The 13,170-nt window shown below is 53.1% G+C and overlaps 1 protein-coding gene across 7 annotated transcripts in view; it reads left to right on the top strand.

Moving 5' to 3' along the window:
- The first annotated feature begins 1,308 nt into the window (after positions 1-1,308).
- CTIF (cap binding complex dependent translation initiation factor) overlaps positions 1,309-13,170 on the top strand; it is a 304,577-nt gene continuing 292,715 nt past the window's right edge. For 5 of the 7 annotated variants that reach the window (XM_060170359.1, XM_060170358.1, XM_060170351.1 and 2 more), the window contains exon 1: positions 1,309-1,484. The gene's annotated coding sequence lies outside the window, so the exon portion shown is untranslated. Of the gene's footprint in view, positions 1,485-2,037; positions 2,163-2,512; positions 2,601-13,170 lie in introns of those variants that run through there. The other 2 variants (XM_060170357.1, XM_060170356.1) reach the window with 2 other exon arrangements.

Raw genomic sequence — 13,170 nt, 5'->3', positions numbered from 1 at the left:
CTGCCCTGTCAAATTGCTGGGACTTTCAGAATTTGCTCTCTTATCTCTCATCTCCGGCCTTTGTACCCTGTAGCCTTAGTCAGAGGCCTACCCCTCCCTTTGCCTTTGTTAAAAATGTTAATAATTCTTACCTAAAGTACTACCTCCTCCAAGAAGCCTTCCCTCATCCTCTCCTACCCCCATCCACCCTCCATCCTGGTTGGCTGCTCCTCCTGAGGGTTCCGTAGCACTTTGTGCCTATGTCTATGTTAAGTGTGGACTTATCCCCTATACTTTCATTGACTGTGGTCCTTACACTAGACTTTGACCTTCTTGAGGGTCTCACCTGTCTTGGCATTCCCAGACATGTCCCATCTGTGGAAAATGCTCGCCAAATGTTATATGAATTAATAAACGATTTTCTTCGCAGTTATACCGAGTCACACAGTTCCTTCCATGAGTTTATAACCCCCTTGCTTGGAGGGTGTACAGCATCATATATTTCTCCAGAAGGCTTCTCTGTGCTAAGCTCAGTGCCTAGCACCTAGTAGGCACTTGGAAAACGCTGGTGATTTGGTTAAGTGATTACTGAATTATACATTGCATTGAATTCTCCCCGTCACCAAGTCCCCAGCCTTAGCCCTTAGCATGGCCAATGGAAAATTAATTGGTTGCAAAGTGCATATCTAATTACAACATCCCGCCCCTGCCACAGAGATGTTCAAATGTTAATTATAACATATGCATCTCAATAACAGACGTTAGCATTTAATACAGCGTTAATAACTGGACTTGCGCCGCCCAGTGCGTACACAAAGCTCCCTTTTATCTGCCATTAGGACGGACTTAGCACTTAAAGCAAGGAAGTCCTTATCCTTAAAGCCGTCCTGTCCCTAAAATCAAATGTTTCCCTCCAAGCCTGGATCTCGCCTAAGCCCCCAATTCTCCCCACGCGGAGGTCCCCACCCAGGGCTGCGCCAGCACGTGGCGGGGAGGGGAACGGGCGTTGGGCGTTGGGCGTTGGGTTTCGGCGTGGCCAGACAGGCTGTCTCTGCTGCTCAGGCACATCCCCGGCGTCCCGGCGGCGCCCCGTTCTCCAGGGCCCGCCATCCCGGTAAAGAAAGGCGAACTACATTACCCATCAGGCCTCCCGCCGCCCTCTTTCCTTTCAAGTCGTTGCACGTGGCCGGAGGGGAGGGCGGGGCCTGGACGTCACTCTCCTACATTCTCTTTCCCTGTGTCAGAGCGGGGATCTTTTTTTTTTTTTTTTTCGTTCCTCTACTCCCTCTCCCCCACCCGCCCCTCCCTCCCTCTTTCCCTCCCCTCCCTCCCTCCCCTGTCGCCTGGGTTTGTGCGCTGGGGCGCCGGAGCCCCTCCGCAGCCGGGACGCGCGGAACTCGAGGCTGGAGTCGGCTCTCCCGAGCCTCCTCCCTCCCTTCTCCTTTCCTGCCCCCTTCCCCCACCCCCCGACTAGGGCTCGGAGCGGCGGCCAGAGGAACCCCGAGGTGAGCATCCCCCCGTCCGCCCCCCTCTTTTAGTCATCTCTGATTGCCTATCGATTCGGGGACCCGCGAGGAGGGCTGCGTGACGTGCGCGTTCTTATAGATAAATCCGGGAAAACCGACCCAAACAATTAGCCCCCTTCCCCCCTCCCTGCGCCCGGGGCAGCCAGGAGTCGGCGCGCATCCACCTTCCCCGCCTCTGTCGAGGACCGCACTCCACGATCTCTCCCCCTCCCGAGGTTTGCCCCTTCCCTGCCGGGTTCCCCGCCAGTAGGGGAGCCGTATCTCTGGAGCTCCAGTGAGGAGGGGGGGTTCTTGGGGGGCGCACGGCTGGAGCCCGGCTCGCGTTGGAGCCGCTTGGTGTAGCCGCTGTCATGTGCCAGATTCCGACCCGGGGGGAGGAAGAGAGCGAGCTTGATTCCTCTCTTTTGTGTTGAAGCCCGCATTTGCTGCATCAAGCAGTTGGTTTAGTACCGGCCAAACTTGCAGCTGTTCTGACCGTGCTCCACTGAGGTAGGGTGGCGGCTCCCGGAGGGACCCCGAGAGAGTATCTCCACGCCGCCCCTCCCTCCTCTGGTGACTGATTGTGTCTGTGGCGGCCGCGTGTGTGTGTGCGCGCCCGTCCCCGCGGGCGCGGGGATGTCTGTCGTCTAGACAGGCTGCACCCTCCCTCCGTCCATGGTGAGCCTGCGGGCCGCGGGGGGCGCGGGCGACGGGAGCAGAGGAGGAACCCGAATCAGTAGATCCACTGAGGTCGCGGCTTTGGACATGCCCCACGGCGGTGATTCTGTTGGCTTTAAAAAAATATATTATTATTATTCATTCCTGTCGCCGCGGTGTAATTGGGCCTGGGGAACAGATCCGTCCGGCGGAGCCGGGGTTAAGTTGACAGGCTCTGAAAAGCCAGCTCGCGGTGGCTGGTGACCCGGGTTCCGGCTCGGGTCCTTCAGCGAGCAGGTGACTGTCCCGGACGCCTGCCGTGGTGGGGGTGTGGGGGTGGGCGGCGGGCAGGGGGAGCGGTGGCTTGTCTGCGGCGGAGCTGTGCTGCCCCTGAGGGCCGGATGCTGGAGCCTGGGTGCATCTGAGGGAGGCGTCCCGGGGACCGCGCATCTGAGTTGGGTACGTCTCTCCATTGACGTTAAATGACAGTCGGGAGTCTGAGGCCCTCCTGTGGGCGGCGTTGGCTGTTTGGTTTCGTGGAGTTTTCAGGGTTGGGGTTTGGGGGCAGGTGTGAGCAGAGAGGGGGTTGCGGCGTGTAAAGGGGAGGGGTGGCTGGCGGCGCGGTGTGCATTCCCACCCGGGGGGTGAGGCGTCGCCTCCCGCGCCCAGCTGTTTGTGTATGTACACACCGCTCTGGCGTGTGTGGGGGGGCGGGGACCGCAGACCGCGGCGTCGTGGGGACGCGCTTGGGCCCAGATCGCTCGGGGTATCGGTCCCGCCAGGGCTCGTAGTGGTGTGTGTGTCCGCGCTCGCGCCTGGGTTACTTGGAGAGGGGAGTCGTGCGGCTGGGGGCCCGGGGAGACCCTGGGGTTGCGTAACCCTCCCTTCGCGTCCCGACGCCCCCCTGATCCGGCAGACTGTCCACCTACTCGGTGGCGCCGGGGGCTGGTCTGGCTGGGCCTGGAGGAGCCGCGGGCGCTCGCGCGTTGCCCCCCCCCACGCCCCTCGGTTGACCCTTGGCCGGCGGCGTTCTGTGGGTGCTCGTGCCCGCGCCTGCTGCCGCCTTCGCAGATCCTGGAGAGAATCAGCGCGCTCTGCGCACCCCCTCCCAATTTTTCGACCTGGAGACAGTGGGGGCCAAAGGCTGTCCGGCCTGACCGGCCCCGGGCCCAGCCCCGCGCTGCCTCCTGCGCCGCTGCCGGGTGCCCAGCCGGCCGCATGCCTTTGCCGGCTCTGTCCGCTCGGCGCTGGGTCTCTGCGGCCGGAGATTATCTCCCAGGCTAGGGGCCCGCGCGCAAAGGGAGGAAGCCGCTGGAGCTGCGGGCTCCGCGGCGGCTGGAGGCTCCCGATGGCGAAAGTGACACAGCACGAGCGCCGCTGACCGCCCGAGCTGGAGGAGAGAGGAAGGAGCCGCCCAGAGGGCGGGGAGGGGCCGCAGGCTGTCCGGCCTGTTTCCTCCTGTCCAGCTCCGGGTCTGGGCCGTAAACCTCAGGGATCCCGGTATGAGCATGCTGGGACCGCGCGAGAAAATTGCCTGGCGTGCGAGAAAACCCAATCATAGTGGAACAGAACGCACCGAGCAGACGTTAGAAGATGTCCAGTCCCTCACAGGATACACTCCCTTAGAGTATTTGACACAGGATTCGATTTACACACAGATCAACTCATCTGCTGTGTCAAGTGTCTGTCCTGGATAATGTGCGCTTGGAGCAGTAATTTTGTAACGCATTCTGGGATACGGTGTCATCAGTGATTAAGAGATTGCTAGAATAGCAATATGTTTGTATGACTTTACTGGGCAGTCCCCCACCGCATCATTGCATTTATTAAGAGGGTCCCATGAGGTAGGGGGATATTAACCCCATTTTACAGAATAGCACATTGAGGCTCAAAAACTGACGTGACTTGCCTGAGGCGTTTCTGTGATTTCACTTCTCAGACTATGGCTTTTAATTAAATAGTGACCACCTTAAAGTGTAGGTCTTGGCACCTCAGGAAATACTGAACCCAAGAAAGGGAGTAAATTATGGTATTTATTCTTTGTCAGAAAACACTTGGTTTGCTATCAGTCCTAATGAGAATAAGTATTAAAGAACAGAAGTCTGCATTGCTGTTGTTATCACTCATCTGATAATTTACTGCTGGTGAATGGTCGTCAGCTTTGATACATGCAGTATGTATACCTGCATGTAATAAATACATATGGATGTATGTGTCTGCAACACATGCCTGTGTTCATATGGGTGTGTTCGTGGGGTCTTTATTGAATCTAAGGTTTATTCTTTACTTACTGGTTCCAAAACCATGGGTTTAAAGTATAACTCCTGAGAAACCACCCAGGAACCTGCCCCCTCCATCTCCAGGGCTGGGGAAGCCTTGAAAAGAACAAAGAGCTCCTACGTAACTGTATGTATTTCTCCGAGTTCTCGCACATGAAGGTTCTCAGACAGAGCCTGGAGGGTTATTAGGTTTGGTCAGATAATCAGCTATTCATTCACAAATATGTATTGAACACCAACATGTTTGTGTATCTTGAAGTGCTTACAGAGAAAATTTAACATAGTGACCCTGCCTGGCAAAACCGTCTTCTAGCTGTGGAGATAAATGTAAGATTTTAAGTCCAGCAGATGTTTGTTGAGCACCTTCTGTAGTCTAGGTACTCTGCTGTGTTTGGGGCACACAAAGATAGGATCGCAGAAACAGCTAATTTGCAGTGCAGAAAACGGATGATTCAGAGCCTGCAGGAGGGAACAAATCATAAATATTTTAAAGCACTCGCCCTGGGACTTAGTCAATTTCACATATGTTGGTTGCAAGGGACTCATAATGCGAGTCCCTGTGCTACAGCAAATGCAGAAGGAAGCAACAGAGGAAGAAGAGCCTTGTTGCTCTGAACTTCAAACTATTTGGAACCTCCCAGGTGAGCCCTAGAGGTCTGTCCTTCTGTAGAGGTTAGGCAGCTCATGAGAGATGACCCTGAAGCCAACCAACAGTTTAGTCTGCTGAGCAATGAAGAACTGACAAGTTGTTCTCTGTGCTCCTGCCCCAGCTCTGCTGGACAGTGATGGGCTGTGATAGGCTGTCTTCAGTGGCTTTGGTCAAGGTCTCACTCAGGCCTTGCCTGAGTTTAGTAGTTTCTGTCTCACAGGTCTATGGATATGTTCTAATATGAGTCTGCTTTTTAATCTATTCATCCTCCAACTCACTTCCCGGGTCCTTGACACTGTTTTCCAATTTCATCTCAGTTTTGGGGTCCACTGCCCTTGTTTCGTTGTTTTTTTTTTTTTTAATAAATTTCATTTATTTATTTATTTTTGGCTGTGTTGGGTCTTCGTTGCTGCATGCGGGCTTTCTCTAGTTGTGGCGAGTGCGGGCTACTCTTTGTTGCAGTGCGCGGACTTCTTGTTGCAGTGGCTTCTCTTGTCGTGGAGCACGGGCTCTAGGTGCATGGGCTTCAGTAGTTGTGGCGCATGGGCTCAGTTGCTCCGCAGCATGTGGGATCCTCCGGACCAGGGCTCGAACCCGTGTCCCCTGCATTCACTGCCCTTGTTTTAAGGTTCTGTTGTTTGCAGTTCACATGATGGAGGAGGAAGCAGGAGGTGGTGGTTGGGATGGGGAGAGAATCCTGAGCCCAGAGAAAGAACAGGAGGTACAAAACAGACGGGCAAGTTGCAGTTTTGGGCAATTCTCCAAACCTGATGGCATTTCTGCATAGCTTACCCAATAAAGTGGCAGCCCCTTTTGGTGTTCTCTTTGAGGGGGATCCTCTACCTCTGGGCCTCGCTGCTGACTCGCTGGTCACCTGAGCTCAGCTGCTAACATGCAGGCTTTGCTCTTGTGCCCTCCTGCCTCCCCTTGCGTGCAGTTTAACTTAGGGCACTGCTGTGATGGTGGTCTTCTCTCAGAATTACCCCCAAGCTGACTATCGACAGCTGCCTGTTGTTTCTGAATTAATCTCCGGCCAGAGCTGTGGTTCAGAACAGAGTGAGAACAGACACATCCTCAGATCTAGGCACCCATAGCTGGGAAGGGCCTTGTTGATGAGCTGAAGACCCCAAGGCCCAGAGAGGTGAAATGACTTGCCCAAAGTCACAGGGAGCCCTTGGCAGAGTGGAACATGAACTTCTAAAATTTGATGCCCTATTTAATCTTCTTTCTCTGTACTGTGATGCTTCCTGAAAAAAAGTGGGGTTCTTACTTCCCAAAGAGTGAAAACTCTGCATCTTTTTTTTTTTTTTCCCTTTGGTTCCAGGAAAGGCCCCGGAATTCGTCTTTTAGTCTTGAGATTGCTTTCCTTCAAACCTGGCCTTCCTTGCCCTATCTTTCATCTTTGGCCGCCAGGAATCTGGATGAGAGCATACATTTGGGAGAGAGGTCTATGCTTGGGGCCTTCCAGTGCTCTTAAGTTTGGTCTGTGGCTTTCCTTTTCCATGGCAGGGTCCTCAGGAACCTCCTGAAAGGGTTTGCAAAGCCGTTATGTACCTGCATTTTTCTAGGAGGAGGATCCACATATTTCATTTGATTCTTACCTGACTCAAGTAAGGAGAAGAACTACTGGGGGTGGGGGTAGTGGAGTTGGATAGGGGGTTGGCTGGCACTGGAGACTAGCATAATACCCTACACCTGATTTGGCTTTGCAGTTTATGAACTATTTCACACAAATTATTTCATCTGCTTTTTATAATACCCTGTGAGGCTGTTGTTGTTATTCCCATTTTGCAGATGGGGAAACTGAGCCTCCATGGTTACTGCCATGCCGCAGTCACCAGTAAGTAGTAGAGCAGGGATCAAATCTGGTGTCCTTAGTTGACGTGGTCCACCACGGCACATCATCATTGCACTTGTGTGAGTGGAGGACCTCGAACTTTTTGGGACTGCTTCTTTCTTCTCTTTTCTTTTCTTTTTGGAGCTCCTTCTCCATGATATCCACTGCTGGCTTATGTCCAACCATGGCGCCAGACCTAAATGCTAACTTACCCGGGGGCGGGATGGATAAAGTATGGGAGGCAGTTATCATAACAGTGATATGTGGACTGGGGCCAGTTTGGGATGATTTCATGAAAGAGGTGAATTTGAGGGTAGGTCTGGGGCTGTGGCAGACCTGGCAGAGGTTTTCAGTTGGGACCGTGGCCCAAAAAGGGTGAAGGGGAAATTGTGTGTGTTTGGTCCGGGGTGGAGCTAACCAAGGAGGTTGGGTGGATCCCGCAGTCAGACGGGGCTTCTCATAGTGACTGGGCTCTTTCTCTGGCCAGCTCTGTGCTACACCCTGGGGCTGCAACCGTGAACAGGCACAGCCCTCCTGCCTTCAAAGAACCCACTGTCTCGCGGGAGAGGCAGGCACTTAAACAGTTAAATTCAGCATGTGTGGTGAGCGCAGTGCTGGAGAAAGTTGCCTTCCAGACAAGGGCCACCTGCTGTAGCCTCAGAGATCAGAGAGGCCTTCCTAAGGGAGATGATGCAGGATCTGAATCTGAATGTATGAAAAGGAATTAGCCAGGAGAAGAGACCGGAGAAGGACCTTCAGGGGGAAGGAATGTGGGCAGAAAGGCGTGGAGGCCCGAGGCTGCCTGGTGGAGGAAGGGGCTGCCCCAGGGCAGTCAAGCACATGGCCGAGAGGCATACAGAGCCCCGCTCTGAGGAGCTTGTGAGCCTGGCTGAGGATGTCACGTTTCAGCATGGAGGACAGGGCTTTAAGCAGAGTCGAGGCACTCGGCCGTGGGCCAGAAGGGAGCATGACTGGGAGCCAGAGGCGGCCTCTGGGCTGATGAGGCAACAAGCAGCTCCGTGCAGCGTTCAGGTCCCAGGGGACGAGACATATGGGGAGGAGGGAAGGCCACGTATTAAAAACGTTTGGGGAGTAAAGTCGGCCGCGATTGCTTAGCTTTGGGGGATAAGGGAGGAGTCCCAGTGACTCCCAGGCTTCTGGCCTTGTGGACTCAGTGGATGGCGGCCTTTACCGGGCAGTGCCCTTCTGGTGGCTGGAGCAGGTCTGCTCTGGTGGGGGTGCGAAGGATTGTGGTGAGTTTAATGTTAGCCATGGTGAGTTTGAATGGCTGGTAGGGTAATCCAGTGGAGCTGTCTTGCAGACAATACAGTGCTCATGGGAGAAGCCTGAGGAGGAGATGTGGGCAGGAGCTACAGTTCTGGGAGTGGGGAATGGTCTGCTGCTGAACGTGACTGCCGTGGGGACTGCTGTAGACAATAAGAAGACCTCTTCCTCCCATTGTCAGAGAATCCTTTGTCACGCCGGGCCCCTGTCGTCAGGGAAGCCAGGCGGGGATGCTGTGTCATGCTGGAGGCCCGGCTGGCAGGATCCAGCAACAGCCAGGAGCGCGCTTCAGCTGGAAGCCTTCAAGTGAGTTAGGGGAGAGGCCTTGTCATTTTTAACATCCCTGGTTAGCAGAGCCCTTCCCAAGCCCTCAGGGCGTAAGTAAAGGGCAGGGGAGACCTGGACCTCTGCCCAGGAGAAGGCAGTCTAGTTGGGAGACAAGATGTGGAAATATGAAACCACTAAAAATCTGGAATAACCTGGACAAAGAGTGGGCTGCACATTAAATGCGAGAGGCCTGCTGGTACTTCTCTTCCTGCCATGCCGCATTTTTACAGGGCTGCTGTGTTTTGGGCAGAGTGCCAGTCTTTTCATTTTTGAGTGCTCGGACCTACACAGTAGGTGTTCATCCTGCGTATTTGGATCTGCAGGGATGTGGCCAGAGTTTGTTGTTTGGGGTGTGGGGTGAGGTCAGCCAGAGAAGGTTCCCGTGAACAAGTCCAAAGAGGGGATTCCAACACTGATTTGGAATATTTTTAGTATCATAGCGGAGTAAAAATCTCGAAAACCTTCCAACTACCAAGCACCTAGAAATGCTGTATGAAATATAACTAGCATCCTTTCAAAGAAGAGCTGAGCTCCTCTAACGTAAGAGAAATCCCCAGGGAACTCAAAAGTGTAAGCTTGCACTGACGCTAGGCCAGGCCTGGGGGTGAGTTTGGCTGTGGGCGTGTTGAGGGGTCTCAGAACCAAAGGCAGCTGAGCCCTTGGCATTGCCTCCTCCAGGGTCCAAGGTGAGACTGGGAGTTGGCATGGAGGGCCCTGCCTGAAACGGGCCCCTGCAAAGGTGTGCAGGCTTGGAGAGAGGATGGAATAGACGTCCACCCAGTGGCATGGAAGCGGGAGAGGGGGAGCTTGTCCGTCTTGGCCTGGATCTGGGGTGGGGAAGAATCTTCCCTGGAAACTCGAAACCTCAGGCCTGTTGTGGCCTTGGATGACCACTACACTTGTGGTCCAGGAGTCCCCAGGGAATTACCACATTAAAGCCTTTGGGGGCCGGGGTCTTCCTGCCTGTGGGCTCCAGGGTCTCATGAGTGCTGGGAAGATTCTGGGGTTCTTCACCCTTCACTGACTTGGGTCTCCACCTTGGAGAGATGCTGCAGGACCCGGGGGGATGGGGGGGGGCTGAGTGAGGAGAAGGAGAAAGAGACCTTGGCAGGAACCTTTGAAAAGGGCCTTCATGACACTTATACACTGCTGAGGGCGTGCGCATGGCTGTGGAGAAGGGCTGCACCTGCCCGAGGGCTTCATCTCTCAGCAGAAACCTGCAGACGGGCCTGTCCAGGAAGGTCAGACCTTCTCCCCTGCTGTTGACTCAGGCCAGGTCTTTACAGACAAGGCGTCTGTCCAGGTTCCTCCTCAGGGCGGCTGTGCAGATTCCAGCAGCTCCGGGTCCCTCCAGACTGTGTGCCACATCATCTGTCCTAAGCCCAGAGGCTTGAGTACCTCGAATTTCAAACTTGGGAGACACCTTAGAGGTCACCAAGTGGGTCTCCTACCAGGTGTGGGAATCCTGTCTCCACCAGCACTCGCTCAGAGGCTTCCCGTGGCCGGGAGTACGTGGCTTCACGAGGCAGTGCCTTCCCTCATTAGAAGGCTTTTGCAGCTGGAAGGCCTCCTGTGAGCCTCAGGCACTGCCCGGCTATTTCCACCCATCGCCCCTTCGGCCATGGGCTGCGGTGAGAGATGCTTTGGAGGCCTTTCACCATCTTGCTCGCTTTTGCTGGAAGGGCCTTAATTTGTCGAGCTAAGATTCTGTGAGAATCCAGCCAACTTCCATCCTAACTTCCTTAGCAAAGAGGGAGATTTTGAAGATGAGATGTAAGGTTTGCTGAGCTGGCTGTGATGCAGAAGTTCTGAGAAGCTTTGGCTCAGTGCTTTTCAGATTCCAGACTAGAGAAGCAAGTTCCTTCCTCCAGCACCCAGAATACATTTCAGTTTGTAAGTGAGTGACTCAGGAATCTGATGCAGGGAGCTGACGTTTATTGAGTGTCTGTTAGGTACTGGGTACAGTGCTAGGTGTTGTCGGTATGTGTTACTAAATAAAAGTAACTTCTGGGGCTTCCCTGGTGGCGCAGTGGTTGAGAATCTGCCTGCCAATGCAGGGGACACGGGTTCGAGCCCTGGTCTGGGAAGATCCCACATGCCGTGGAGCAACTAGGCCCGTGAGCCACAACTACTGAGCCTGCGTGTCTGGAGCCTGTGCTCCACAACAAGAGAGCCCGCGATAGTGAGAGGCCCACGCACCGCGATGAAGAGCGGCCCCCGCTTGCCACAACTAGAGAGCGCCCTCGCACAGCAACGAAGATGCAACACAGCCAAAAATAAATAAACAAACAAATGTGGGGTTTCAAAAAAAAAAAAGTAAATTCTGTGAGGGAGAGAGAAAGGGCAGCAGAGCCGGGGAAATGCCTTACTGTAGTCGTGACAATTGAGCCCTAAAGTTATTCAGAAAGAATGTGTGTGGTTCCATCCGGGAGTGGGTGGGGCAGGCATTCCTGTGCTATTCCCTTATAGGGCCTTCCTCTGGGGTAGGCAATGTCATGATCTCACCACGAGCTGAGAACCCACAGGCCTTTGCCGTATTCATGGGTCATTTGCTGAGATGCTTACAAGTTTGAACCAGGAGATCAAGAAGGTGGCCTGCTGGACAATCCGCATCTTGTGTCACCAAACAGGACGGTGTTGACAATGACAGTGTTTTTCCCAGCATGCAAGGGGGGAGCTTGTCTGTCTTGGCCTGGATTTGGGGTGGGGAAGAATCTCCCCTGGAAACTTGAAACCTCAGACCTGTTGTGGCTTTGGATGGCCACTACATGTGTGGTCCAGGAGTCCCACTGGTGTCTGTCTACAGGGCCCCGGGCTCTTTGAGGAATCCTTTGCATTCACAGGTTGGCTGGCATCTGTGACGTTCATATATTTGACAGGTGCCGTGTTGTGTTATGAGGAGCATGAGTTGCCTTTGTTGCGAGGTTGCATCAGCCAGCTGGATACCCGGATGTGCGCTCCTGACAGGGCCCAGTGGTGAAGGGCAGGGATTCTGGGAAAGTACCCAGTTTCTCCTCTTCTCCTTCCCAAAATTGTTCTTTATGCTCACATTCTACTGGTTTGCCTCAAACCTTTTTCTTTTTTGCGGTACGCGGGCCTCTCATTGCCATGTCCTCTCCCGTTGTGGAGCACAGGCTCCGGACGCGCAGGCTCAGCGGCCATGGCTCACGGGCCCAGCCGCTCCGCGGCATGTGGGATCTTCCCGGACCGGGGCACGAACCCGTGTCCCCTGCATCGGCAGGCGGACTCTCAACCACTGCGCCACCAGGGAGGCCCTGCCTCAAACCTTTTACCCTAAGCCTGTTACCTCCGTTAACATTTGGTTTGGTTTAGCGGACATGCGTCAGATGCCTGAAGTGGGTCAGAGGAATTCAGACGAACCTAGCAGGGTCCCTACTTCCTGTCTTCATCTTGGTGGGGAAGACAGAATGGCCACGTTTGTGTGGTGTGAGAAGTACTGGGTAAAGAGCAAAAAAAAGTGTGCTGAGGCAGCCAGAAGTAGGATGACTATAATTTTTTGTCCAAATGGAGGCACTTTTGAGAGTGACAGGGAGTGCCGTTAGTAATCATGCCAGGACACAGATATAAACCGGGACTGTCCTGGGCAAATGGGGGCTTATGGCCACATGAGCCAGGGAGGGCGAGTGCATGTGTCATCAGTCCTTTGTGCTACAGGACACACGTAGACCTAATGGAGGGGAGGGGCTTGGCTGCAAGAGAAACTGGCATCTGTTTCCTGTTTTTCTGGGGCTAGAGAGGAAAGCTTTATCTGTGGGGACTGTGGACTGAGAACTCTGATGGGTCTCAGTTTACAGCCACAAGATTCTATCTTATATATCTCACTATGATCTCAGTGTTGGGGTTGGAGATGGAAGTTTGGGGAGATGAAAACCACCTGGTTTGTAGGATGTTATTGGCTACAGGTAAAAGCACTAGACTAACAGTGGCTTAAAAAACAAGATGTTTATAGACTTATCTAGCCAGAAGTCTGAATGTAGGGGTTCTAAAGTTGATTAATTCAGTGGGTCAGTGATAATTTTAAGGACTCATTCTAACCTTCCAGGCAACCATTTACAGCACATTGGCCTCTGGCTCAGGCTTGACCCCTCATGGTCACAGCATGGCTCCCACTGCTCCACACATCACATTCTCACATAACTGTATTGGAAGGCAGGCAGGAAGGTGAGTTTCTCCTTGTGTCTTAAAAAAAATTTTTTTTTCTACTTGAAGTATAGTTGATATATAATATTATATAAGTTACAGGTATACAATATAGTGATTCACAATTTTTAAAGGTTATATTCCATTTATAGTTATTAAAAATATTGCCTATATTCCCCATGTTGTACAATATATCCTTTAATTTGTTTTATACATAATAGTTTGTACCTTTTAATCCCCTGTCCTTATAGTGCCCTTCCCCACTTCCCTCTCCCCACAGTAACCACTAGTTTGTTCTCTGTATCTGTGAGTCTGCTTCTTTTTTGTTATATTCACTGGTTTGCTGTATTTTTTAGATTCCAATATAAGTGATATCATACAGTATTTGTCTTTCCAAGTCCATCCATGTTGCTGCAAGTGGCAAAATTTCATTCTTTTTAATGGCTGAATAGTATTCCAGTGTGTATGTGTGTGTGTGTGTGTGTGTGTGTG

This window comes from Lagenorhynchus albirostris, chromosome 14, assembly GCF_949774975.1.
Source record: "Lagenorhynchus albirostris chromosome 14, mLagAlb1.1, whole genome shotgun sequence".
NCBI classification, from domain to species: domain Eukaryota; kingdom Metazoa; phylum Chordata; class Mammalia; order Artiodactyla; family Delphinidae; genus Lagenorhynchus; species Lagenorhynchus albirostris.
This window is presented reverse-complemented; position numbering and strand designations above follow the sequence as displayed.